This window comes from Castor canadensis, chromosome 6 (genome assembly GCF_047511655.1).
Source record: "Castor canadensis chromosome 6, mCasCan1.hap1v2, whole genome shotgun sequence".
NCBI lineage: Eukaryota > Metazoa > Chordata > Mammalia > Rodentia > Castoridae > Castor > Castor canadensis.
In genome coordinates, this window is record NC_133391.1 from 64,197,363 (window position 1) to 64,223,405 (window position 26,043).

At 36.5% G+C, this 26,043-nt stretch overlaps 1 protein-coding gene and 1 long non-coding RNA gene across 8 annotated transcripts in view; one reads left to right on the forward strand and one right to left on the reverse strand.

The window, feature by feature from the left end:
• Window positions 1-26,043, reverse strand: part of LOC141424119 (uncharacterized) — a 536,343-nt gene that overhangs the window by 508,877 nt on the left and 1,423 nt on the right. The window contains exons 2-4 of one of the 2 annotated variants that reach the window (XR_012448989.1): window positions 7,832-24,067; window positions 6,841-6,902; window positions 4,780-5,379 (exon numbers count right to left, since the gene is read on the reverse strand). This is a non-coding gene — a long non-coding RNA (uncharacterized lncRNA). Of the gene's footprint in view, window positions 1-4,779; window positions 5,380-6,840; window positions 6,903-7,831; window positions 24,068-26,043 lie in introns of those variants that run through there. The other variant, XR_012448988.1, reaches the window with a different exon arrangement.
• Window positions 1-26,043, forward strand: part of Gramd2b (GRAM domain containing 2B) — a 91,718-nt gene that overhangs the window by 8,806 nt on the left and 56,869 nt on the right. The gene's annotated exons all lie outside the window — the stretch shown is intronic.

Below are 26,043 nucleotides of genomic sequence, written 5' to 3' on the forward strand. Positions count from 1 at the left end.
TGAACCTGGGAGAAAACTAGCAGTGAGTTCTGAGTTAGGCATTCCCACTGAGATTGCTGTTGGTTACCTCGGCTGTGGTGCTCAGACTGGGCTGTGTTGGAGGATGTGTTTCCATTTACCCGGTGGTCTCGTGCTGGTTGTCCACAGGAGGCCTCAGTTTCTCTCCTTGTGGACAGAGAACATTTCAAGGTTCTTACAACATGGCTGACTTCCCCAGAGCAAGAGAGTCATGAGATAGCCATATGAACACCACAGTGAATTATTATAGACATTGATTGGAAATCATTATCCATACAACCCTATGTCAAATTCTAAAGTTTTCTTTATGTGTTTTATCACCATGCATTATTTTATAACTTAGTAAGAGAAGGAAAAATATAAAAAGCTTAAAAATTATGTATTTTATATATTTGAATACATGTAGGAACTGTAAAGACTTTAAGAGTCAAACTTAAAGATTCCTCCCATACAGCTGAAGTCTGCATTATGATGACCTTAAAGAAACATGGAGACTGGCACGTAGCTCAGTAGTATATGCACAAGGCTCTGAGTTTAATCCCCAGCACCAAAAAAGAAAGGTGGAAATAAGAGATTCGGGGAAGAAACACTGCTACTGAGCTAAGTGAGTTTCTCAAAATTCTAGCTCTTCTGAAACAAAAGTGGATTATCTCTTGAAAAAAAAAAGTTCAAATAGTCAAGTCTATCTCATGTCAAAATGGTAGTTTTCCAACATTGCTCGGGGTTTATGAAATTAAATGATGTTTTATATCCAGGAATTTGAACAGTTATGCTCTGGTTTGATATTAAATGCCTCTGACCTTAGTTTCTTCCCTGGCAAAATAAGAATAAAGACTCTAGAGAAAGAGGGTTCTTCATATTTGTACTCAAAATAATCTTCTCCAAATTTATATGCTGAGAGGATAGTGGAAAGAGGCCAGACCTGGTCCTGGCAGGCTTCAGTTTCCTGCAACAGATCATTCATCCTCTCTTCTTTCTCATCACACAAGTAGAGAGATCCATTGTGAATAGGATTTTTCCAGACAGTGGAGAAATGGAAAAGAGAGAGGGGACAAAAAAGCCAAATGAAGAGATATTTTCTTCTGGGGTTAAAGGGGAAGAATTCCTTTCAGAAATTATTCTCATGATATTTTAAAAAAATTATTTAGTTGCTATTTAAAATAGTAGATTTCCATGAAGTTAATGAGGGTGAAACCCATAGTCTATCACTTGAATGTGCCTATTCTAATTTAATATTGTTTGTACCTGATTTTGTGGGGGAGTTTTATCTTAAAGAAGTTCCCCCATACTGTATAAGTTTCAAGTCCTACTCTGTTCTGGTTGCTATTATGAATTCAAAGATCCATTTTCTCACCAAGGCCAGTTTTCTAAATATTATGATCAGGATTTTACTCTAGTAAAAGGAGTATTACTACCAGGTCATTTAACAAACCTATCCAAGAAGCTACTATCAGGCTATGAAATGTTATTTCCAAAATGATTGCTTCCTGAAGAACATGGAAATGACATTCCCTCTACACAGACAGACCTTGTTTCTTGGAACATTCATATTATTATTGTGCAGGATAATCACATTATAAACACCATGTAATTCATCACACTAGATTATATCACACATTTTTTTATCTCTTTCTCCCTTTATTTATTTTTTTTCATTTTTCTTTTATTATTCATATGTGCATACAAGGCTTGGTTCATTTCTCCCCCCTGCCCCCACCCCCTCCCTTACCACCCACTCCGCCCCCTCCCTCTCCCCCCCCAATACCCAGCAGAAACTATTTTGCCCTTATTTCTAATTTTGTTGTAGAGAGAGTATAAGCAATAATAGGAAGGAACAAGGGTTTTTGCTGGTTGAGATAAGGTACATCACACATTTTTAATGTACAATTTTATTTTAGAGCAAATCATGGACAAATGTACCTTTTTATTCCTTGTTAAAAGGAAAAACTATTCAATCTTTTACCTACATTACTGTATCCCACATTTTGGGAGTCTTGAAGGACTAGATGGAGCTTCTAGAAATCCAAAAGCAACTCCATTGCAATTCCTATTTGAATTGACAATGGCACAGAAGAGTCGTTAAGAACACCAACTCCACCAGCCTGCCTGGCTTCCAGTCTCATCTAAATCACTTGGTGTTAATACTTCAGTTTGCTGTGTTGTTAAAGGAGGGAAGTTGCTGCCTCCCAGGGCTGTGGTAAGGCATAATGAATTACCACACCTGGATGTGCTTACAAAACTACCCAGCCTCCATAACCCACTTATGTGCTGCTTAAAACCCTCTGGCTGATTCTAAATGGGGCTGTCACCTCACAAATTGCTTTATCAACCTGGGTAAGGACTGAGAATTTTTATCTCACTCTCATTCTGCTTCTAGATTGCCTGTAAAATTGCCATGTTTTTAGGTAGAAGAGACTATGTCATTCATCTTTGTGTCCCCTAGGGTATTGTATAGTCTTCTCTCCTCAGTAAGATTCCCTAAATGGCTTTTATTATTGCAAGTTAAGACAGGAACAACTAAGAAAGAAGACTGTGTGGCTTAATTTAGTAAATGTTTCACAGTTTAAGATTTGTGTGCATTTTTTCAAAAGGTGTTTTTAAATTTTTGACATTGGGGAATACAGTTATACCAGTCACTGACCAGGGGTTTTATTTTGTTTGTTGGTTTGTTTTGTTCTTATTTTGGAGATGGTCTCTCACTGTGTAGCCCAGGCTACTTAAAAATCACAATCCTTCTGCCTCAGTCCCCCAGAATGTTGGGATTATAGTATGCGACATGTGCCCAGCTTCAAGGGTTTTATTTTTGACAGTGAATAAAGTGGTAAATTTTTAAATTGAGTTATTTCAACAAAAATTTTATTAAGGTCTCTATTATATATTAATAAGCATATCTCTATTGGAAGGTGCCACCTCATTTGTTAGTGTACTTGCCACATAGGATCAGGCCAAGTTGAGATGATCTGACTTTGAACTTGCACCAATATCTGAGTTTATAATAATACCAGTTTTTTTTATTGTGACTGTAACCTATTCATGTAACTGCTTCTAAGCCCAAATGATTGGGACATTTATATGAAAGCTCTAGGGTAATACTATAAAGCATGATAAATATTTAACTGAGATATCAGTGACCTTTCTTAAAGTTCTATGTCTAACAGGGAAGAAGTTTTGTTGTTTTTCCATGCAGTTATGCAAATGACCATTTTTTAAAATCTAGGACTTTTCTCTGGACTCCAAAGAGCATTAGCATTGCTCAGTGCTGAGATCAAAAGAAATAATATCACTCTGCTGTGCACCTGTCAGGATATACAACCATAAGCATTGCTACAGTCTTGTGTAATTTTTATCAGCCTCTCAGAAACACTTAGGAACAGAATGATACCTTTATCTGTTAGTCAACTCTTGATTAGGTCCAGCCCATGTCCACAATCTCTTAATAAAAACAACACCTAACATTTATGAGCTGTCTCCTGTGTACCAAATATCTCCTTCTAAGCCCTTTCACAAAAGGAATTCAAACTTCACAATAACCTTATGAAATGGGAACTATCATTTTTCCAGACAGGACACTTGGGCTTAGAAAGAGTAATAGAAGATATGGACTCAATATTAAGACTCTACATCTCATGCTCTTTCAACTTCACTGTAATCTAATTCCCTCCCACACCATTAATTTCCCACCAACATGGAGTAACAGAATTGGACTAAGTTGTAGACCTCCTAAAGTAAGTGGAATTATTAAAATCTGATATGATACTTAGATGTGGCATCAACATTAATGACAAGGCAATAATAAATAATTGTATTTCCTCAAAATTCAAGAAAGAAACAATACACAGAATGGTAGAAAATATTTGTAAATCACATATTTGATAAAGGCCTAGGATCCAACATATATAAAGAGTTATCACAATTCAATAATAAAAAAAGAACACATCTGAAAATGGGCAAAGGCTTTGAATAGATTTTTCACCAAAGTAGATACATAAATGGGCAATAAGATGCAATACTGTACTAAACATCATTAGTCATTAAGAAAATGAAAATTAAAATCACTTCACACCCACGAGAATGGTTGTACGTGAAAAGGCAAGCAATAATGATGTCTGTGAGCATGTAGAAAAACTGGAGCCTGTATAAAATTGTTGAGAATGTAAAATCATTCAAGCACTTTGATAAAACAGATGGGCAGTTCCTCAAATAGTGAAATATAGTTACTGTATGACTCAACAATTTCACTCCTAAGTAAACTACCCAAGAGAAATGAAACATCCACACAAAACCTTGCTCATGGTTATTTGTCAGTTATACTTCAATAAAGCTGAGAGAAAACCTGTCCAAATAACACTACCTCTTGTACATGGATGTTCACAGCAGTATTATTTATAATGATCAAAAAGCATAAAAAATAGGCTGGTGGAGTGGCTCAAGTGGTAGAGCGCCTGAGTAGCAAGTGTGAAGCCTTGAGTTCAAACCCCAGTACTGCAAAAAAAAAAGGCATAAAAAATACCCCAAATTTCATGTATTAATGGTTGGATAAATAAAATATGTAATTTCTGTAGAATAGGATATTATTTGGCGGTAAGAAAGAACGAAGTATTGTTATACACTAGTCACAAAAGGCTTCACAACTCCATTTATATAAAATACCCAGAACAGGCAAATCAATAAAGATAGAAAGTAGATTACTGGTTCCCAAGGACCGGGATGGGGGTGGGAGGGGTGGGGAAGGTGGGGGTGGGGGAGTGGGGGGTGGGCGGGAGTTGGGAAGGACAGGGGTTTTTAGGTTTGTTTTTTTTAGCGAGGGTAGTGATGAAAATGTTCTGGAATTAGATAGGTGTGATAGTTGCACAGTTCTGGTTAGTGACACAAAAACCACAAAATTGTACACTTTAAAAATGTGAATTCTGTTGTTATTTTTATAAAGCTAATAAGAGATCCTTAAAAGGTATTCCTTTTTGAGAGTTCAAAAGTTTTGACATTTTGTGTAAGTACAAAACACAGGAGTAAGTTTTCCATGACTAATGAAGTAGTTAAGAGGATTGACACTTTTTTCTTAAAGTAGATCTTCTCGATAAATATTTTAAAAACACTTCCCTTTTATCTTTTCCCTGAAATTGTGTAGGGTGAGGGAGGGATGCATCACGAAGAGTACTGTAAGCAAAGGGACCATGTCAGGTGTCTCCAAGATGATCCCACACTCAGAGATTTGCTAGAAGGAATTATTACTTGTGGCTGTGATTGATTACAGTGATAGTACCGAGGGCCAGAAGGGGGAAGATACAGGTAGAGTCTGAAGAATCCATATACGGGCTTCCGTATGCTTCTTCCTCCCACAAAGGGTCACGGAAAGCACACTACCTGCAGCCACAGAAAGGTAGCAACACATGTGCGGTGTTTCTGCACAGGGATGCCTGTTAGCGACTCAGAACCCAACATTGTTATTGGAGCCTGGTCACACAGGCACTTCCTCCTAGTACATACACCAAATTCAAACTCCCCCAAGTAGGAGTTTCAGCATAAACCATATTATTTTCATAGTTCTAGCACAATGAGTCACCTTTCTCATTTGGGGAACAGCAACAAGACTCCAAAAATCCAAGTTCCTACATGCCAGCAAAGGGCCAACCTTGACCTTACAAACAGGCCTTTGCAGGAACAGCACCTTAGGTTAGCTATGATAACTCTTTTTAGCCCAGGGGTAAAAATAAAATATCTCAAAACTGCCATCTAAGGACAACAGATCCTTGATAGACAGAGATAGAGGACTACAGACTCTTTGGAGAAGGCTCAGCAGGGCCATAGGGTCAACAGCACATGGTAAGGTTTGGTTCCAAAGTCTAAAGACTAGTGACACCCACTTCCCTGGCAAGTTAGACTCCTTCCTGGAAAAGCCTCCTAGCCAATTAGGTCAGGACCTAATTGAGGTAGTCCCAGGAGTTCCTAGCTTGAAGAATATCTACCACTACCATGAAGGCCAAGCACTGTTCAGACCTCCAGGCATGATGTCTTTTTTTTTTTATGGTTCTGGGATTGAACACAGGACCTCACAAATGCTAGGCGAGTCATTTATGACTGAGCTACATCTCTAGCTCGGGATGTCTACAGAGACACAAGAGAAGGACCGATGAAGTGCAGAGGTTCTTTGAATCCTACTTTTGCCCCAGACATTCAGGAAGGAATCCTCTCAGATACACAGATGCTTGAAATGGTTATTCTCAAGAATAAATTCATGACATACCCCTGAAATAAAAACTAGCCTAACTATTCTTATTAACCTAGATCAGAATTACCTTTTATCTCACAGAAAAGTGAAAGGATGTTTGCTATCCCAGCTCTTTTTGGAACAAATAATTATAGTGAATCAAATAGAATATATTTGAAACATAAAGTACAAGTTTGTCTTGTTTCCAAGAACAATAAATTTCAGTTACATAAGTGTTGTTTACCTTTGAATAGTTAATTACAAAATACACAGTTACAATGCAGAACTCAAAGTGCCTGCAAGAAAAAAATGATCCAGTGGATACTTGAAGTTTTTTAGACACTCCACCTTCTTTGTCTTTTTCCTCTTTTCTTCCTCCCCTCTCTCCCATCAAATTTCTCCACTTTTTTCCCCCTTTCCATTAAGAGCACCTTCCGAAACCATTATAAACTGACTGTAATTTCAAAAGCTTCAAATAACTGAAAAAATTATTTTCTTTTGCAATTTTATTTCTCTTCCCAAACATCTCACTAAAAGATGATTTCTAATAAAAATTCCTATATGTAGGAATTTGCATGTTTGCAACTTCCAGATTGATAGTTTGATTTTAAAATTACCTTTAGAAATCCTCAAAGATCATGAAAGTCAACACATTCTTCTTCTAAATTGTGCCTCATCCCTATGAAAAAATATATCATAAATTCTTATCTAGAAGTCTTTCAAAAATCTTCAAAGAAGTCTCTTAGCTATCCAGTGTCACTGCCTATGAAAATGCTTTTCCCTAGAATCAGACTTGGCAGCCTAGACAGCTGGCTTGGGTACCACAAAACATCAAGATAGAGATCATCCAAGGAGGGCCCTCCATCTCCCTCTCCAGTTTTAATCATCACAGAGGCAAGTTATCTTGAATTTCTAAATTAGTCAACTTGGAAACAAGACACAACAGGTGAACTGTTGGCCAGCAAAGCCAGCCTCCAAGCCAATAATTATCTCTCTCTTCACTTACCTTCTATTGAGGCAGGGTTTTTGTCTTGTTTTGTTTTGTTTGTTTGTTTTTTTATTATTCATATGTGCATACAATGCTTGGGTCATTTCTCCCCCCTGCCCCCACCCCCTCCCTCTGCCCCCCACCCCCTTGATACCCGGCAGAAACTATTTTGCCCTTATCTCTAATTTTGTTGAAGAGAGAGTATAAGCAATAATAGGAAGGAACAAGGGTTTTTGCTAGTTGAGATAAGGATAGCTATACAGGGAGTTGACTCACATTAATTGCCTGTGCATGTGTGTTAACTTCTAGGTTAATTCTTTTTGATCTAAGCTTTTCTCTAGTTCCTCGTCCCCTTCTCCTATTGGCCTCAGTTGCTTTTAAGGTATCTGCTTTAGTTTCTCTGCGTTGAGGGCAACAAATGCTAGCTAATTTTTAGGTGTCTTACCTATCCTCATATCTCTCTTGTGGGCGCTCGCTTTTATCTTGTGATCAAAGTTCAATCCCCTTCTTGTGTTTGCCCTTGATCTAATGTCCACATATGAGGGAGAACATACGATTTTTGGTCTTTTGGGCCAGGCTAACCTCACTCAGAATGATGTTCTCCAATTCCATCCACTTACCAGCGAATGATAACATTTTATTCTTCTTCATGGCTGCATAAAATTCCATTGTGTATAGATACCACATTTTCTTGATCCATTCGTCAGTAGTGGGGCATCTTGGCTGTTTTCATAAGAGGCAGGGTTTTAAGACTGAAGTTGAAGTTCTCTCTGGAGAGCTGAAAAAATCATTTCCTCAAAAAAGAAAAGTTAATTTGAGAGCAAAGAGCAAAACTAGTCTCTACAATGCATATGTAATTATCCCACACTGGTATGGCCTCCCCTGAGCCATTCTGGGTACCATGCACAGACAACAATCTGGCACACACTTAAAGAGAGCATTTGAGAACAGGAGATATTCGTATCTATGTCAGTTGTTAAAGGATGAGGGTTATCAGTCTGCAGAAGAAAACCTTGGAGGTTAGGTAGAGAAAATAGGGCATAAAGGTAACTCAGATGTTTGAAAGCTTATCATATAGTAGAGCAAGTCTATGAAACCCGAAGAACTAAATCTAGATAAGCCAGCAAGAAGAGATTAACAGTCCAGTCAATTAAAAAAAAGGACTCTGAACAACTAAAATAGTCTAAGAAGACTGGGCCATTGTGAGCAGAACTGAGCTCCCTATAGCCAAATGTGTTTAAATTTTTAATAGATCTATTCCACACTATGCATTCTTTAATTAAAAGCTTATTCAGGAGGCTCAACGTTGGCTATACACAGGTGAATGAAACAGTCATGGTTCTGTCATCCAGTTTAGATTCTGGTGGGGTCATTGCAGATGTTTAGAGGAGACTAGAACATACATACAATAGGACCTGTGAAGTTTTTCCTAATCCTAAGAACTGCAATTCTATGAAATAAAAGCCATAGGAGTAGTTCATATGTTTTTCTTTCTTACCAAGAGTGAGCTAGCTAAATTAATAACACTTAGCTATGAAACAGCCTAAGGCTAGCTTAGAGAATATTTGAGTGACTATTAGCATCAAGTCATCAAATTATAGCTAGAGGTCTTCAAAGTACATTCATGAATAACTCTCAAAACCATTTTCTAAGAATGAACTAGATTGAACCATCCTTTTGCTTTGGGCCACAGTTTTTATAACTCAGTTATATGTACTTTGTGATTAGAAGATACTTTTCCTTGAGAAAATTGGAAAACAATGTTTTGTAATTAGAAAAGAAACATACAGCTGATTAAGAAACAGACTAAAAGGATTTTATAATATGGCTAACATTTAGTCTCAGCTAAATTCTTTAATGTACAAAACGAGCTAAGAATAAGTACAATCTATTAATTATAATCAGTGAAGTTCATTCTCTAATCACTTCCCTAGTCAGCACATTTCAAAATATTCCACTTTACCTTAATCTGAATTTAACAGTCTGAACTCCCTTAATGGTTTGGAATCATGACTTCTTGGACCTGAAAGGTCCCAGAGAGCCTGGCTTGACAGAGGATGGGAGAGAAGCAACAAGGGAACTCCAGGAGCTGGTCTCTCTAATCCTCCCCACTTGGCTCCAGGCAACACAAAGTCCACAATCCTGTCCTCATGGAAAGTTAACTTGCATATACAAACACTCATTTTCTTTCTTCCCTTTTTTGAAGTTTTTTTTTTTTAATTGCTAGGACTGAAAAAAAAATTAAACCAAGTATTAATGCTAAAATGAAAAATGCTAAAAAGAATGAGGTCAGGCTGAAATGTCAAAAGCAGCCAGAACAAGTGGAAATGGTTTTCTCTAATTTTATTGAAGTGTAATTGACAAATAAATATTGTATGTATTTAAGGTGTACAATGTGCTGGTTTTTTACATAGGTATACATTGTGAAATGATGACCATGATCTAATTAACATATTCATTCATTCATGTTACTTTTGCTTTCATTTGGGATTTTGTTTTTTGTTTGTTTTGTTTTATTTTTTGGCAGTACTGAGTTTGAACTCAGGGCCTCATGCTTGCTAAGCAGGAGCTCTACTACTTGAGCCACTCCACCAGCCTTATTTTGTGTTGGGTATTTTGAAGATAGCATCTCTCAAACTATTTCCCTGGGACTGGCTTCAAACCCTGATCCTCCTGATTTCTGCCTCCCGAGTAGCTAGGATTGCAAGTGTGAGCCACCTGCACCAGGCTGTTTTGTTTTAAATTCTGGGGGCCTTGTGCATGCTAACCAAGAACTCTACCACTTGAGTTATGCACCAGTCTGCCTTTGTGTTTTTGTTTTTCATTTGTTGTTCTGAGAACACTGAAGACCACTCTCTTAGCAGATCTAACATACACAGAATGCCAAGGGTGTACAGGTTCTCTGCTCGCTACATTCTTGCCAACACTTGTTTTTGTCTTTTTAATAATAGCCATTCTAACAGGTGTGGGGTGATATTTCATCATGTTTTGATTCACATTTCTCCAATGAGTAATGATATTGAGCAAATTTTCATGTACCCATTAGTCTTTTATATGTCTTCTTTCAAAAATTACCTCTAAAAGCCCTTTGCCCACTTACTAATCAGGCTTTTGCGGTTTTGTTTGCTTGTTTGCTATTGAGTTGCATGAGTTTCTCTTCTATCTTGAACATTAACTCCTTACTGGCTGTATGGTTTGATATGTTGCTCCCATTTCTCAGGCTGTCTCTTCATTCTGTTGATCATTTCTTTTGCTATACAGAAGCTTTTTCATTGGTTGCAGTCCTATTTATCAATTTTTGCTTTTGTTATCTGTGGTTTGGAGTCATACACACACAAAAAAATCATTGCCCAGATCAATGTCATGAAGCTTTTCTCTATGTGTTCTTCTAGTAGTTTTATAGTTTCAAGTCATACTTAAATCTTTAATCCATTTTAAGTTGATCTTTGTATGTGATAAGAGCTAAAGCTCTGATTTCATTCTTCTGCACACACAAGCCCAGTTTTTCCATGATTATTGAAGAGACTGTTGTTTTGACATTGCATGCTCTTGGCATGCTTGTCAAAGATTGGTTGACTATAGATTCATGGATTTATTAATAGGCTCCTAATTCTGTTCCATTGGCCCATATATATGTTTTTATATCAGTATCATATCATTTTGATCACTATAGCTTTGTAATTTATTTTGAAATCAGGGAATGTGATGCTTCACACTTTGTTCTCGCTCATGATTCCATTGGTTATTTCATGTCTTTTGTGGTTCTATACAAATATGAGAACTGTTTTGTTTATTTCTGTAAAGAATGCCTTTGGGATTTTAATAGGAATTGCATTGAATCTATAGATCACTTTGGATAGTATGGTCAATTATAACAATATTAGTTCTTCTAATCCATGAACACAAAGTATCTTTCCATGTATCTGTGTCTTCTTCAAGTTCCTTCACTGATATTTTATAATTTTCAGTCTACAAGTCTTTCACTTCCTTGTTAAATTTACTTGAGTATTTTATTATTTTTGTAGCCATGGCCAGTGGGATTATTTTCTTGATTTCCTTTTTGAATAGGTCATTGCTTATATGTAGAAACACAGTCGATTTTCATATGCTGATTTTATTATGTCTTGCAAATTTACTGAATTCATTTATTAGTTCTTACAGCTTTTTGGTGGAATATTTTGGGTTTTCTACCTATATGATCATTTCCTCTGTAGATAAGATAATTTTCTTCCTTTCCTACTTGGGTACTTTTTATTTCTTTTTCTTGTCTAATTGCTCATGCTAGGACTTCCAGCACTGTGTTGAAAAGACCTGGTAGGAATGTGCATCTTTGCCTTTTACTGCATCTTCACAGAAAAGTCATCAGTTTTCCCACTGATTATCATGGGATTTTTTAAATATATGGCTTTATTATATTGAGGTATGTTCCTTCCGTATCTATTTTGCTGACAGTTTTAATCATAAACATTTATTCTGTGCCCCCTGTGATGATCATATGGTCTTTCTTTTGTTTTTAATGTGTTGTATCATATGTATTGATGTGCATTTGTTGAATCATCCTTACATCCAGGGATAAATCCCATGTGATCATGATTTATTGTCCTTTTAACATGCTATTGAATTTGGTTTGCTAGTGTTTTGGGAAGGATGTTTTTTTTGTTTTTTTTTTTGTTTGTTTTTTTGCTTCTGTGTTCATCAGTGATGTGGCCTGTAGCTTTCCTTTCATACAGTGTTTTTGTCTAGTTTTAGTATCAGGGTGAACTTTTCTCACTGAATGAGCTTGGAATTGTTCCTCTTCTATTTTTTTTAGAAGAATGAATTGTGTCGATTCTTCTTTGAATTCACTTGTGAAGACATCTGGTCTTGGGCTTTTCTTTGTTGAGTGTTTTTTGTTTTGTTTTTGTTTTCTCACTGCTGGGAATTGAACCCAGGGCCTCACGGATGTAAGCAAATGCTCTACCACTGAGCTACATCTCTACTCCATTGTTGGGAGCCTTTTGAATACTGATTCAATCTCCTTATTTGGTAGTGGTTTATTCAAGCTTTTCCTTTCTTCCTTTCTTCCTTTTTTCCTTCCCTCTTTCCTTTCTTTCCTTCCTTCCTCCTTTCTTCCTTTCAAGAAAAGCAGCTGTATTAGGAAGATGAAAATGGCAGTATGCTAACTCAAACAACTAGGTTGTACAGGAGGGTCTGAAAATTCCCTTTTTGATACTCCAAGACTTGCACATCACTTATATGCACCTTGTTCTTTCCTCAGACCTGGAAAAAATAGCCACATATGTTTCAGCAAGTGGTGGTTCTTCATTTTTCCATGTGTAGCATACTTTCTATTTCTTTTTATTCAGTTTTAGCAGATTGTATACTTCCAGGTATTCCTTTCTTCTAGGTTATACAGTGTGTTTGTATATAATTGTTCATAATAGTTCTGTAAGATTCTTCTTATTTCTGAGACATCTGTTGTAATGTTTCCTTTTTCAGTTCTGATTTTAGCTAAGTCTCCTTTTCGTCTTGTCAATTTTGCATTTCTTTTCAAAGAACCAATTCTAAGTTTCATTGATTCTTTTCTATTATGACTTTATTCTCTATTTGACTTAGCTCTGCACTAATCTTTACTATTTCCTTCCTTCTGTTAACTTTGGGATTAGTTTTGTTTTGTTTTTTGTCTACTTCCTTGACTAAAACATTAGGTAGTTTACTTGAGGTCTTTTTTTTCTTTTTTAATATAAGCATTAATTACTATAAACCTTTATCTTAAAACTGCTTTTGCTGCATCCCACAGGTTTGGTATGTTGTTGTTTTCCTTTCCAGTTGTATACTGATACTGTTTGAAATATCTTTTGACTTCCTCCTTGACAAATGGCTGTACATGAGTATGTAATTTAGTTTTCATGTATTAGTGAAGTTTCCAGTTTTCTTGCTGTTACTAATCTCTGGTATCATACTTATAACTGAAAAAGAAGTAGACTGAACTTTGATTTTCTTAAATTTGTTAAGACTTGTTTTGTGATCTACTCTGAAGAATGTTCCATGTGCACTTGAAAAGAATGAGAATTATGTTGTTTTAAGGAGGAAAGTTTATACATACAAACTTCTGTCTATAATATTTTTAAGTCAAATGGTTTCATATTGGTTTTCTGTACTGATGTTCTATTTATTAGTGTGAGGTACTGATGTCTCCTACTATTATATTGCCATCAATTTTATCTCAGATCTGTCAATAGTTCCTCTATATATTCAGGTACTCTTGTGTCGGACATGTGTATATTTATAATGCTTATATCTTCCAAATGAAATTATCCTTTTATCATTTATAATGAGCTTATTTGTCTCTAGAGATAGTTTTAAATTTACAATCTATTTTTTTCTGATATAGCTACCCCTGTTTTCTTTTGGTTACAATTTGCATAAAATATCTTCTCCATCCTTCACTTTCATGTGTATCTTTAAATCTAAAGTGAATATCTTATAAACAGAATATCACTGGATCCCACTTTTTTAAATCCATTCAGACACTTTTTGCCTTTTAGTTGATGAGTTTAATCCATTTACATTTTTAGTAATTATTGATAAGTGATTATTGCCATTTTGTTCATTTCTTTCCATTTTATAGTTCTTTTCTTCCTTTCCTTTATCTTCCTGTAGGATTAGATGATTTTCTTTTGTAATGGTATGCTTTGATTCCTTTTTCTTTATCTTTTGTGTATGAACTAAAGGGATTTTTTCTTTTTGATTCTGAGGTTCACATAAAATATCTTATAGTTTGATGAGCTTAACTTCAACTGCATTGCAAAAACTCTATACTTTTACTTCTTACATGTACAGCTGATTATTTATGTCTCAGTTTACACCTTTTAATATTTGTGCATCCATGAACAAATTAGAGTAGTTATAGATATTTTGTCTTTTTAGGATTAAAAGTGATTTATACTTCAACATTTCAGGGTATTTTGAATTTAACATACTTAGTCTATGAATAAGTTTTATATTTTCATGTTACTAATTATTTTCCTCTCATTTCAACTTGATGAATTCCCTTTAGTGTTTCTTGTAAGGCAGTTGTAGTGGTGATAAACTACCTCGTGTGTGTGTGTGTGTGTGTGTGTGTGTGTGTGTGTGTGTGACTTATAATAGACTCTAGTCATGGAGGACTCATCAGAAGAGACAATGAACTGCCCCTTACAAGGTTTAGACTGTAGAGGAAGAGACAAAAGGGGAAAAGAAATTTAATACAAAGTCAACTCAATGTAAAATTAAATATTCAAGAAAGTTACCTTTTTATTATAATTTTATGTATCAAAACTTTCCTATGCTATTTCATCTTACTTAAATGCAACTTCATATGTCCTGAAATAGAGTTTAATACACTAAAAGATTCACATTTAATAACATAAAAGTGTCTAAATTTTCACAAAGGTCAGAGATACCATCTCTAGGTTTTTCTAACAAAGAAAAGGCAATCTGGAAAAGAATAATTTACAAAGTTCACAGTAAAATAACAGCATCATTTTTGCAAACATTAGATATTGAATAGTATTTCAATCTTAAAACATTAGAGATGAAATTTATTTTTAAAAAAATATCCACAGCTTTGCCAAAGTCTAGCTTTGGCTGGGATTAAAGCTTTAGCTTTATCTTTGCTGAAGTCCAATAGTTGAGGATCACATTTTTAGAAAGCTTGTCACAAAGTTCTGCATACCATACTTTTGAAAAGAATAGTCTGGTACTATTGGAAAGCTGAGGTTAAATTCTACAAATGGAAGCCAAAAAACAATATCTACCTTCCCTGAAACTAAGAAATTCCAGGATCTTACAGTCTCAATATAACCCAAGAAAAGGAAGCCTTGGAGTTAAACTAGCCTTGTTTATATTAGAGAGGGAAAATGTCAAGAAAGCAAAAGGAGTCAAAATCCTGATTTTTACTCATGTCAGCTAGTAGTACCAGTGTCAATGGAAATGGGAAGTTATGAATAGAAAGCACATATTAAGATTACTTACTTGTTACACCAGACCAGGTGTCATCAACTTCATGATGCCAAGAATAGAAAGTCAAGTCACACTTTATGTTAATCTTTTAATAAGGAACAACAAAAAATAACAAATTCCTACATGGAATCATGGGCCTATACAACTACACTTGTACTTTTAGATTTCTAAAAGCATTGGGAAACCTTGGGGGAAAAGGCCAGCCTGGAAATCTACAATCAACATCCTCAAGAGTAGTAAGTCTGGCAGTCTTGACTTTTGGAAGGGATGAAGTTATGAACTGGGGAAAGTAGAAAAAGGCAGAAAATTTAGAAAGCCATTAACTGGCATAACTAAATCAATTCAATAGGCCTTTATTCAGTGTCTGGAATAGCTAAGCATGGTCTTTGTACTGAAGGGAAGAAGGGAAAAGAGATGGATTACAAAGGTATGTGAGATCCATTTCCATGTCAATGGGGAGACTAGCCTGTACACATGCAGCCACCAATAAAGATAGAATTATGCAGCACAATAACTAAACTCAATCACCAATACTCATCAGACACTTTCTACATGCCACATACTATCCTAAGGCTTTCCATCAAGTGTTACCTCATTCAGTTGCCAAAACCACTATTACTATTTCTCTGTTTAAAGGGCTGGTGGAGTGGCTCAAGTGGTAGAGCACCTGCCTGGCAAGCACCAGGTCCTGAGTTCAAACCCTGGTCCCACCACCAATTAAAAAAAAAAAAGAAGAAACTTATCCTCTGTTTACACTGAGGAAACGGAAGTTCAGAAAGGTTAAGTCACTTAACCAAGGACACACAACTAGTAAATTGTAGATTAGGAATTTAAGCCTAGGTTCCAGAAGCTTCTCACTCTTGACCATCTATAATGCACAATTAAAAGGTTTTAATTCTGACTGTGATATGGGCAGGAGGAGGTAGAGAGGTAGGAAAGGATGTAGAGGAAGCTTTCAGGAGAAACTGATAGTTGAGTTGTATGCTGTACAAGTGGACACAACACAAGCTCCCTGGACACTGTTTCCCTATCTCCAAACAATTGAGATTGATAAGATTATCTCAAAAATACCTTGAACCTTTTACTCACACTGGAATTCACTCCTTGTGACATCACTAGAGATAATACAAGGTGGAAAGAAGGCAAGCTTTAGAAAACAGCAAAACTAACACACTAATTGTGAGATGTAGGTCACATTGTTTGTCTCTTCTCAATCTCAGTTTCTTTGTTTTCCTATTTTTATTAGGATATATTCATTGTACAGGGGCGATTCATTGTGACAATTCCAAATGGCCTTACATTGTACATTGTTTAGATGACCCCTACCATCTCCCTTTCCTGCTCCCTCATGCCCTTCTCTGCCTCACTTACAGCAATTGCAAGAGGTTTCATCATTCCATTTCATACAAGTATATGAAGTCCATCAACCATATTCCCTCACCTTCATCTTGCTTCAATGAGTTAATCATCATAGGGCTGTTTGAAGGATTACATAATCCATGCTTGTATAGTGGCTGGCACATGGGAAGCACTCAAATAACTGTATGCGTTCCAACCCCCTTCTCTTTTCTTTAATTGCTATAATCATAGTTTTAAACTCCCCTATGTCTAGTGAACCAGATTATTATATGATTGGCTACTCATTACTAAAATACCCACTGGGCGCCAGTGACTCACCTAGCTACCCAGTAGCCCAGTAGGCAGAGATCAGGAGGATCGTGGTTTGAAGCCAACCTAGGCAAATAGTTCTCAAGACCCCATCTCAAAAAAACTCTTCACAAAAAAGGGCCAGTGGAGTAGCTCAAGGTGTAGGCTCTGAGTTCAAGCCCCAGTACCACAAAAATAAATAAATAAATAAATAAAATACCCTATGGAGATAGAAAGTAAAATATAGGATCTTTGAGGGCATTGAATTCTTTTTTTTTTTTTCATCTAGAAGTTTCTCCTTTGCAATGCAGCTATTTTATATTGAAATGCTGTTTGCTTCTCTGGATGCTTTCAATTATACACCTCAAATAACGTTTTTTTTGTTAGACAAGCGCTGTAACACTTGAGCCACACCCCTAGCCCTCAACTAACTTTTTAAACAGCTACGTGATAAACTAGGAACAGAAAAAGACGCATACTATTCATAAACCATGGCTGGTATGGTTTCTAGGAAGTTTTCAACAGATACTTTGTAGGTTACAGAAAACAACAACAACAAAAATGCACAGTTAAAAGTTTAACATTTTACAATGTTACATACTAAAATAAATATGAGTGAGAATAGGCAGGAAAAAAATCCTATCCAAAAACTCTTTGCCATAACTAGAAGTTTTATTATCAAATATTAAGTAAAGCAGAAATAATCAGGCACTTATCCATAGAAAAGAATGAAAGGGATAAATAGACAAAGATCATATTAGTATCCAAGAGATACAGACTTTATGATGGTTGTTTTCTTTCTTCATTCTGTTACTTTACTAACTCAGAATGCATTTTTTGTTTATCAGCTCTGGCTGAAGAGATTTGAGGCTTTTCCTTTTACTTGCTAAAGTTGAGGTTTAGCTGAATTTGTTGTGTGTATATATATATATATGTCTTCAGTGTTTGTTCAATGTATTTTTACATATGCACACACCCGGTTAACTAACTACCACTATATCAACATACAGGACATTTCTAGTACCACTAAAAGTCCCCATATACCCTTCTTAGTCCATACCCACAAGGTAGCTACTTTTAAATGGGGCAGATAACAAAAATGGAAACTGATAACTGACAAAGTAAAGGAATCCTGAGCCTGACTTTGTTGCTTTTTCTGTGTATGCTATAGTTTTTTGTTGTTGTTTTTCATCAAAGAGTTTACTTATTAGAAGTTTACTCATTAGATACCCAAGACTCTCAGGAATTAGTTCACTGAGTAACTAAACTGAAAACCAGTGCCTAGGGTTTAGCAGAAGCAGCCTTCAAATTCTTCTTGCAAAAGAGTAGGATTACTCATGATTTCTTCTGGAACAAAGAGTCAAGGAAAGCATCCGTGAATTAAGCCAGATTGCTTACAGCCTCAGTGTCAACATAAGTGTGATTTAATGAGGTCTGAACAAAACTTCTATCTTGTGATTAATAAGGTCAAGATAAGTAATAACAGTGAGACCCAAAATCTTGATTGGGTCATGAAGCTGAGAACTCTGTGTATAAAGAGATGCTCTGGTTTGATATGAATGGAACATGAGCTTGAGTTGTTTTTCAAGTAATTGTGATAATTTGACATTCTTGCATATATTTTTTTACACCAATCTTCTGGCAAATTTCAAGTCACTTAATAGAAGTTGAATGTACAAGGCGTGACAGAGAGTAGCCTCCAGACAGCAAGTCAAGATATGGGCTCATTAGATGCCTACTCTAAACAAATGAGTTAATTTAGTCTGGTCAATAATATAGATTGGTTATCTAAACTATATCAACCAAGACACATTTAGAGAATGAAAGAGGGACTATATTATAATTATGCCAGAATAGCAGGACTAAATCGAAACTGTCCCAAGCAGAAAGGACACACAATCACCTGAGCTATCAGAAGTCTCCACTCCATAAGAGTTCATAATGATTAAATCTTTATTCCAGTAGTTCCTTTACTAGTTAAGCTAAAGCTTTTGAGGTAACGAAGGCATCTGAGAGAGTCGGGGGGAAAAAAGAAAGCAAGGAATAGTGGGAGATTATGGCTAAGATCTAGCAAGTTAAATAGATCAATACCCCTGATCTAAGGATGCAGTATTAATTTCTAACATGAAGAAATTATCCTGAATAGGGCTGAGTACAGAGAGGAGGTCAGAGGTCACATCTCTATGTCTTTAGTAACTCCCTCCAGCATGTGACATTAATACTGTACACACTGAGGGTTACCATTAAATACCAAGGACTGATGAAATAAGGGAGGGCAATAGCCTCAATTTGTTAAAGGACTCTGGTTAATAATGTAATAATGATCACAACAGTTCATATGAATCAAGTGCCTAGGAAACCATTTATAATACACATTCTCTTTCTTAATTCCCAGTGTTCTACAAGATAAAGGCTTCTGCTGTTCCTCTTTTCTCCACAGGTGAGGAACTGAAGGTATAGAGAAGGAAAGTCACTTGGTCAATGATGATTCCTACATTGTCTGACTCTCAGACATTCCCTTATTCTACCTCCAGTTCAGGGCTCTTGTTTCCAGGACAACTCACTCAGCTAGCTCAAACAGGAAAAGTTGTTTACTGAAAGGACGCCACAAGAAATCCCTTGGACACCCAAGAGCAGAAAAATAAATACTGTGGGACCATCTTGGGAGTACAGCAAGAAGCCAGGACCCAAGACTGTTCCTAGCAGCTCTCACCAGCTGCTTTTCTGTGCTGTCTACTACAACTTTGTATAATGTTTTTTTAAAATCTAGAGGCTAGGGATTCTATTACACCAAGCATATCCAATGTCTGTCTCTCTCTCTGAAACATGTCTTAGTGGAGAATTTAATATATATAATTTGCTGAGTTGGAATACAGATAAATTTTTAATTTGAATTTTGATTACTATTAAATTAAATTTAAATTCTGACTTTAATTAGTATGACCTTACCACACAAGGAAACACTCTATTTTCATTTGGTATACTTTTAAAAATAAAAACAATGCAAAATACAAAGCCCTATAGGAAGCGGGTAAATGCACTTGTCTTCCTAGGTGAGTAGATTTCAGTAATTACTCTCTCCTCATGAAAATGTTTTAAGTTTTTTGCAGTTGGTTCATATGAAGCTTCTGTATAAAAAAATTTCCCCCTCAGTCTATAGTTTGTCTGTGTAAAGGCAGAAGGAAGTGATACTGCTGCAACTGTGAGGTCTAAGCCCTTTCCTTAAGGCCAGCCATTCTGTTACCCATCATGGTGTATTCCATTAATAGATTCACATTCCAACACAAAGCACACAGCTTGGACTAGAGCCCAGTTCTACTGACTTCCAGTCTGGAGCCTTTCTGAAAGTTATGTGCAAGGGGAGGAAGGGTGGCTTATGTGTGACCCAAAATAGAAGAACAGGAAGCACCAAATGGCCATCCCCTTCTCTTTCTTACCACTTGACACCATGATGGTACTTAGCACCAAGGGTCTAGTTGTGAAACAAAAACATGACCATTTTTGACTAAGGTTCTATATATGTATGTTTGGTAAATATTGTTCCTTCTACAGGACTGCAAACTCACCATAGCAAGTATGGTGCTTATTTATTTTTATAGCTCCATCACCTAGAATATGAAAGGCATCCTAAATTGTTTTTAGGAAAGAAGGAAAGGAGGGAGAGAGAGAGAAGGGGAAGAGGGAGGGAAGGAACTACACAAATTGCCTTACATGAAGGTTCTATTTATAAGATTAAGCCAAATAGTAAAAGTAAAGTAAATCTGTAGATTATTGAAAAAATGAAAAACTTTCTTATTTTCCCAAGGACTTTTCTGTGTCCCTTCTCTTTTGTTCCTTCTTGGCTAACTTGTTTCTTGGGAGTATTTTTTTTTTTCATGAATAATGCTACATAGAGAAAAAAATGGAAGAAAACATAGGAAAATGCTAATAGGAATTGTTAAAAATGAAAGTATAAAAAAGAATAAAAAAGAATTGATAGTAAAATGTGTGCAATACAAGTGACAAAGAGAAAACATGTAATTGCTGAAAGTACTTTAACAATAATTAAACATTAGCTGCTTCAAGACACTATGACAATGGCAATGCAGGGACTGAATTGTCAAAACATTTCACAGGGAGAGAAACAAAACATGCCAAAACATGGTGGGAGGAAAGAAAAAGGCCAGTCCTCATAGTGGTGTGATCTTAGTTCCCAAAACAAGGAAAGGAAGAGGCTGCATGAATGTTTCTCTAAGAAAAAAATGAGAAATTCCATAACTTTAAATTGTTGCCTGTGAATTATAAACAGTGACTATGGACTTGCTCCAGAGCTAGACCATCTGGGAGACATGGGACCTCTCTGATCTGTTTGAACACTTGCATTTTTCTAGCAGACAAGTGACAAGTAGCATGAGCCAAAGGGTTTCCTTTTTACTTACAAGGGGAAATTTTCTATTGAGCTTCTTTTTTATTCACCCTTTCCCCCTCTGCAAAGGGAAAAAAATACCGGTATTACTCAATATTAGAACATCTCAGGTCAGTTAAGAATTCAACAGGAGTGTGGTTTGCATCAGTGGCTAGAAATAACCACCTAATGATTGATTCACCCAAGAAATATTTCTTGAGCATCTAAGATGAAGCAGGCCCTATGGATACTTATGGTGAATACAATGGTCAAGGTCCTTGTTTTTGAGATGATTCCATTATGAAGGGAGAAAACAGATGGACAGGAAAGCTATTATCTGCATGAGCTATCAACCTTCTTCTACCAATCTTCTTCTCCCCCCTTATACTGCAGGCACAATGAAGAACAACAGCCTTTTTTTGGATTTTTGCAATGTTGGAGTTTGAACTCAGGGTCTCACACTTACAAGACAGGTGCTCTACCACTTGAGCTACTCAACAGCTAGCTTTTTGCTATTCTTAGAATAATACAAGCTCAGACCTGTCTCAGAGTCTCTGCCCAGCTCATTTCTCTAGCTGGCAACTTTTGCATCCAGACCTTTACAGGGCTTCCTCCTTCTTGTCATTGAAGGCTCAGTTGAGATGTCACCTCTCAAAGAGGCTTCCCTGATCATCTTGTATAAAATAGGCCTCCCTCTCTACCCTTTTATATTTTATTTTCTTTATAACGCTTATCCATTGAAACTGCTGTTTATGTACAGTGGTCCCTCAGGATCCTCTAGGGATTGTTTTTGAGACCCTCCCATACCAAATTCTGAGGATGCTCAAGTCCCCTATATAATATGTATACTATTCGTATATAGCCTATTCACATCCCATATACTTTAAATCATTTCTAGATTAATTATAATACCTAATAGCATGTAAATTCTACATAAATAGTTGTTATACTATACTGTTTAGGGAATAATAACAAGGAAAAAAGTCTGTATAAGTTCAGTGCAGACAGATGCAACCATTGTAAACCTAAATACATTTTGATATGCAGTCGGTTGAACCTGAGAAATGCAGAACCCGGGGATACAAAGGGTTGAATATACTTTTCATATTTTGGGTTCTCCCACTAGACTGTAGAATCCACAACAAGATGGATTCCACCTGTTTTGTTCACTTCTATATCTCATGCATTTAGAAAGTCCTGTTAGAAAAGTTCACTTACCTACATGCATAATAACAAAGTCTGCATTCAGAGGGCCTAATCTATGATCTGCACTACAGGGGCTGGTCTCCAAATTGGTCCCCACTGAACTATACCACCTGGCATTCATATCTCGTGTAGATCTCTCACCTTGAATCTCATCTGGGCCCGTGATTAAAAGAATGCAGCATAGATGAATCCACATGACCTCCGATGCCAGCTCATAGAAAGCCTTATAGATTTCACCTTGGTACTACAGAAAATATGGTACTGGAAGAAGTCCATTAACAAGTTAAAAAAAAAATCTAACTGAATTGAGACCACCTTGCTTATAAGGAAGCCAAAACTAGCCCTGTGGGATTCCACATGAAGAGACTGAAATGTTCAGCTAGACCTCCGCCCTTCCAGCTTTTCCAGCAAAAGCACTAGATCTGGGAATGAAAATACATCTTTCAGGTCTAGATCAGTTGAGTCTTCAAATGACTCCTGGGCTCCATTTGACTGCAATTTCATGACAGACCAAAAGTGAAAACCACCCACCTAAGCCCATTCAAGTCATAGAACCTCAAGGGATACTAAATTATTATTTTGAGCTGGGTAACCGTGGCTCATGCCTAACTACTTGAGTGGCTGAGATAAGGAGAATCGAAGTTGAAGGCCAGCTGAGAAAATAATTCTCAAGACCCCATCTCCAAAATAATCAGAGCAAAATGGACCGGAGGTATGGGTCAAGTGGTGGAGTGCCTGCTTTGCACTCTGAGTGTAAAACTCAGTCTCATCAAAATAAATAAACAAATAAATTATTGTTTTGAGCCACCACATTTTCAGGTGGTTAGTTACACATCAACAGAAAACTGTGAAATTCAACAACCAAAAATAGCTCTAGATTCAAACACTTCTTTCCCCATAAACCTTGTATGCACACCTGCAGCTCCCCAGTTGGGCTTTCCCCCAACCCACGCTCCTACAAAGCATGTCTCTCTGCCATTAACAAAATGTGTTTCATACTGTCCACTCTCCTACAATCCTGACCCTATTGGAAGTCAGGAAACCTGGGTCTTCATCCTCTTAGAACTAAACTCCCTTCAGGCTCTTCTCTGAAAAAAATGTAAGGATTGTATGTTTGAATTTTGTTTAGTGCATGATAGGTAACACCTTCCCCTTTCTCCAAATAGAAACTAAGACAAAATATATTAAACAGTTGCAAGCAAAAGAATTCTAACTGAAACAGGAGAGAAAGAAGCTGGCATTGGAATCAGAAAACCTAGGTTCAAGTGTAAGTACTCCCCTCACTAGTGCTAAGAGCTGGGACCCCCTCCAGGCTCAGAGTGAAAAACCAATGATTTTAGAGGCCTTCCTGCTTTACAAGTTGTGATCTATAACAATTACCATTTAGAAAACAGACTTGTACTTTAAGACTTTGGGGTAGTGTTTCATTTATTGGTTATGTGGTTCGTTAGCCAGTTTCTTATTAGTGTTACAAAATACGTAGGGTAATGAACTTAAAGAAGAGGAAAGGTTTGTTTTGGCTCACAGTTTCAGAGGCTCAATTCACGGTTAGTTGGCCCATTGCTTTTGGGCCTGTGGCAAGGAAATACATCATGGAAGCAGCACATGGTGGAAGAATCTGCTGATCTCACAGCTGCTGGAAAGCAAAAAACAAGAGAGGAAAGGTCCCAATATCCCTTCATGGGCATGCCCCCAATGACATACCTTCCTCCTATTAGCCTCACCTCTTAAATGTTCCAGCCCCTCCTCCCCCCAATAGTGCCATGGGCTGGGGACCAAAACCTTTAACACATGGGCCTTTGGAAGACACCTATCCAAACCATAATGTGTGGCATCATTTATTTAATTTTTAAAGAGTACTAAACTGGAATAGTTTTTATATTGCTTTGGCTTTTTCACTGAACTAGTTTTATACTAGTGTTTCTCAACTGCCCTATGGTAAGTGAACACTTACCATCATATCTGTTCCTCTCAACACTGGTATTAAGCTTAGTTCTTGCTTCATCACTAGGGAGAGAAATAAAGTACTTCAAATTTCCCACTATGCAATACGATTTGGCTTGGGAAATACTGGTTTAAAATTACTCTATTGATTTTTTTAAGGTCTTATTTTCAAAGGTCTCCATAGTAGGAGATTCCATGGCTTACCAAAGACTCTCACTCCAATGTATAATGGTTGTATTCATTAGGAAATGAACCTTCATATTTGATGTAAATCACTCAATAATGGTGCCCCTTCAGGTAATGTTTCTTAACTTTCATTCTTACAATTTTTTTCTTAAAAGTTAAGTTCTTCAGTATTACTGTACAGCTCTCTTCTAAACTCTCTTAATTCCTTCCCATTTTCCCCTTTGGATAACTGGCCTTAATTAAAAACAGGAATGATCTGGTAAGTGCTCCTGGAATTTTTTGATTATGAATATAATGCATAGTTAAATTATTACAGAGCTTCCGGGTTTCATCTTGGTAAGTCATCAACATCCTCCAAAACATGTCATCAGACAATATGCATAAAATTACAGCATGTGAACATTCTTAATGCATGCTCACATGAACTAACAAATACACACCCTGCCACATATTACATGGCAACCAAATCTACACACAAATTTCCAAAATCATTATTGAACTCTGCCCCTGAGCCTATAGACAGATGCACAGAGTATCTGATCAATGTTTTAAAAATTGACCAATCTTCTAAGCTATTTGAATAGAAGCTCCCACTTTCACAAAGGTGATGGGCTAGGCATTTCCTATTAGAACTATTTCAATAACTGGAAAATGTATCGGCTAGGACTCTTCCTTGATATTAAAAGTAAAAATTTAAGTTCTCAGAGGCTTGGAAGAAGAAAAGAAATGAGTTTCTTATTGGTACAAAATCAAAGAGCCTCCTAGAACATATTTTGGGCATAAGTTTATGCCTGTATTTTGATGTACTATCATAAAATTTTCCCTATTGTTTGATTGTTACTGCTTTTTAAATACTGTACACCATTTTATTGTATTATAACCCAAAGAATAAACAAATTAGGCAGTTGTTTCACAATGTCTTTTAAACTTAAGCAAATGTCACTAGGTAAAAATATGTAGTATATTTGCTCCTTTTGCTATTTTATTCATCAGCCCCCTTCTCCCATGCCATACCTTCCCAGCTCTTTCTCTCTTAAGTTCGCACTACTGAGCTGTAAGCCCATGCTGGGGCCACCCTGAACACTTGCCCTTTTTCATGCATCAAAAGAGGGCTGACCACAATTTTGCAAAAGGTTAAACATGGAACACCATATGACCCAGCAAATCTACAACTAAATGTTTATATCCGAAAGAATTTAAAGCAGGAACTTGAATAGGTGTTTGAACACCAATATTCAAAGCAGCATCATTTACAAAAGAAAAAAGGTAGAAATAACCCAAATGTCCATCAATAGATAAATGAATAAGCAAAATGTGGTATATAGAAGAATATAAACATAATAAAGGAATACTGAGCCAAGTAACAGAGTGAAATTTTGATATATGCCAACACCATGGATGGACACTGAAGATATGCTTAGAAGTAGAAATATTGTATGCTTCCAATTAGATGAGGCTCCTAAAATAGACAAATTCATAGAA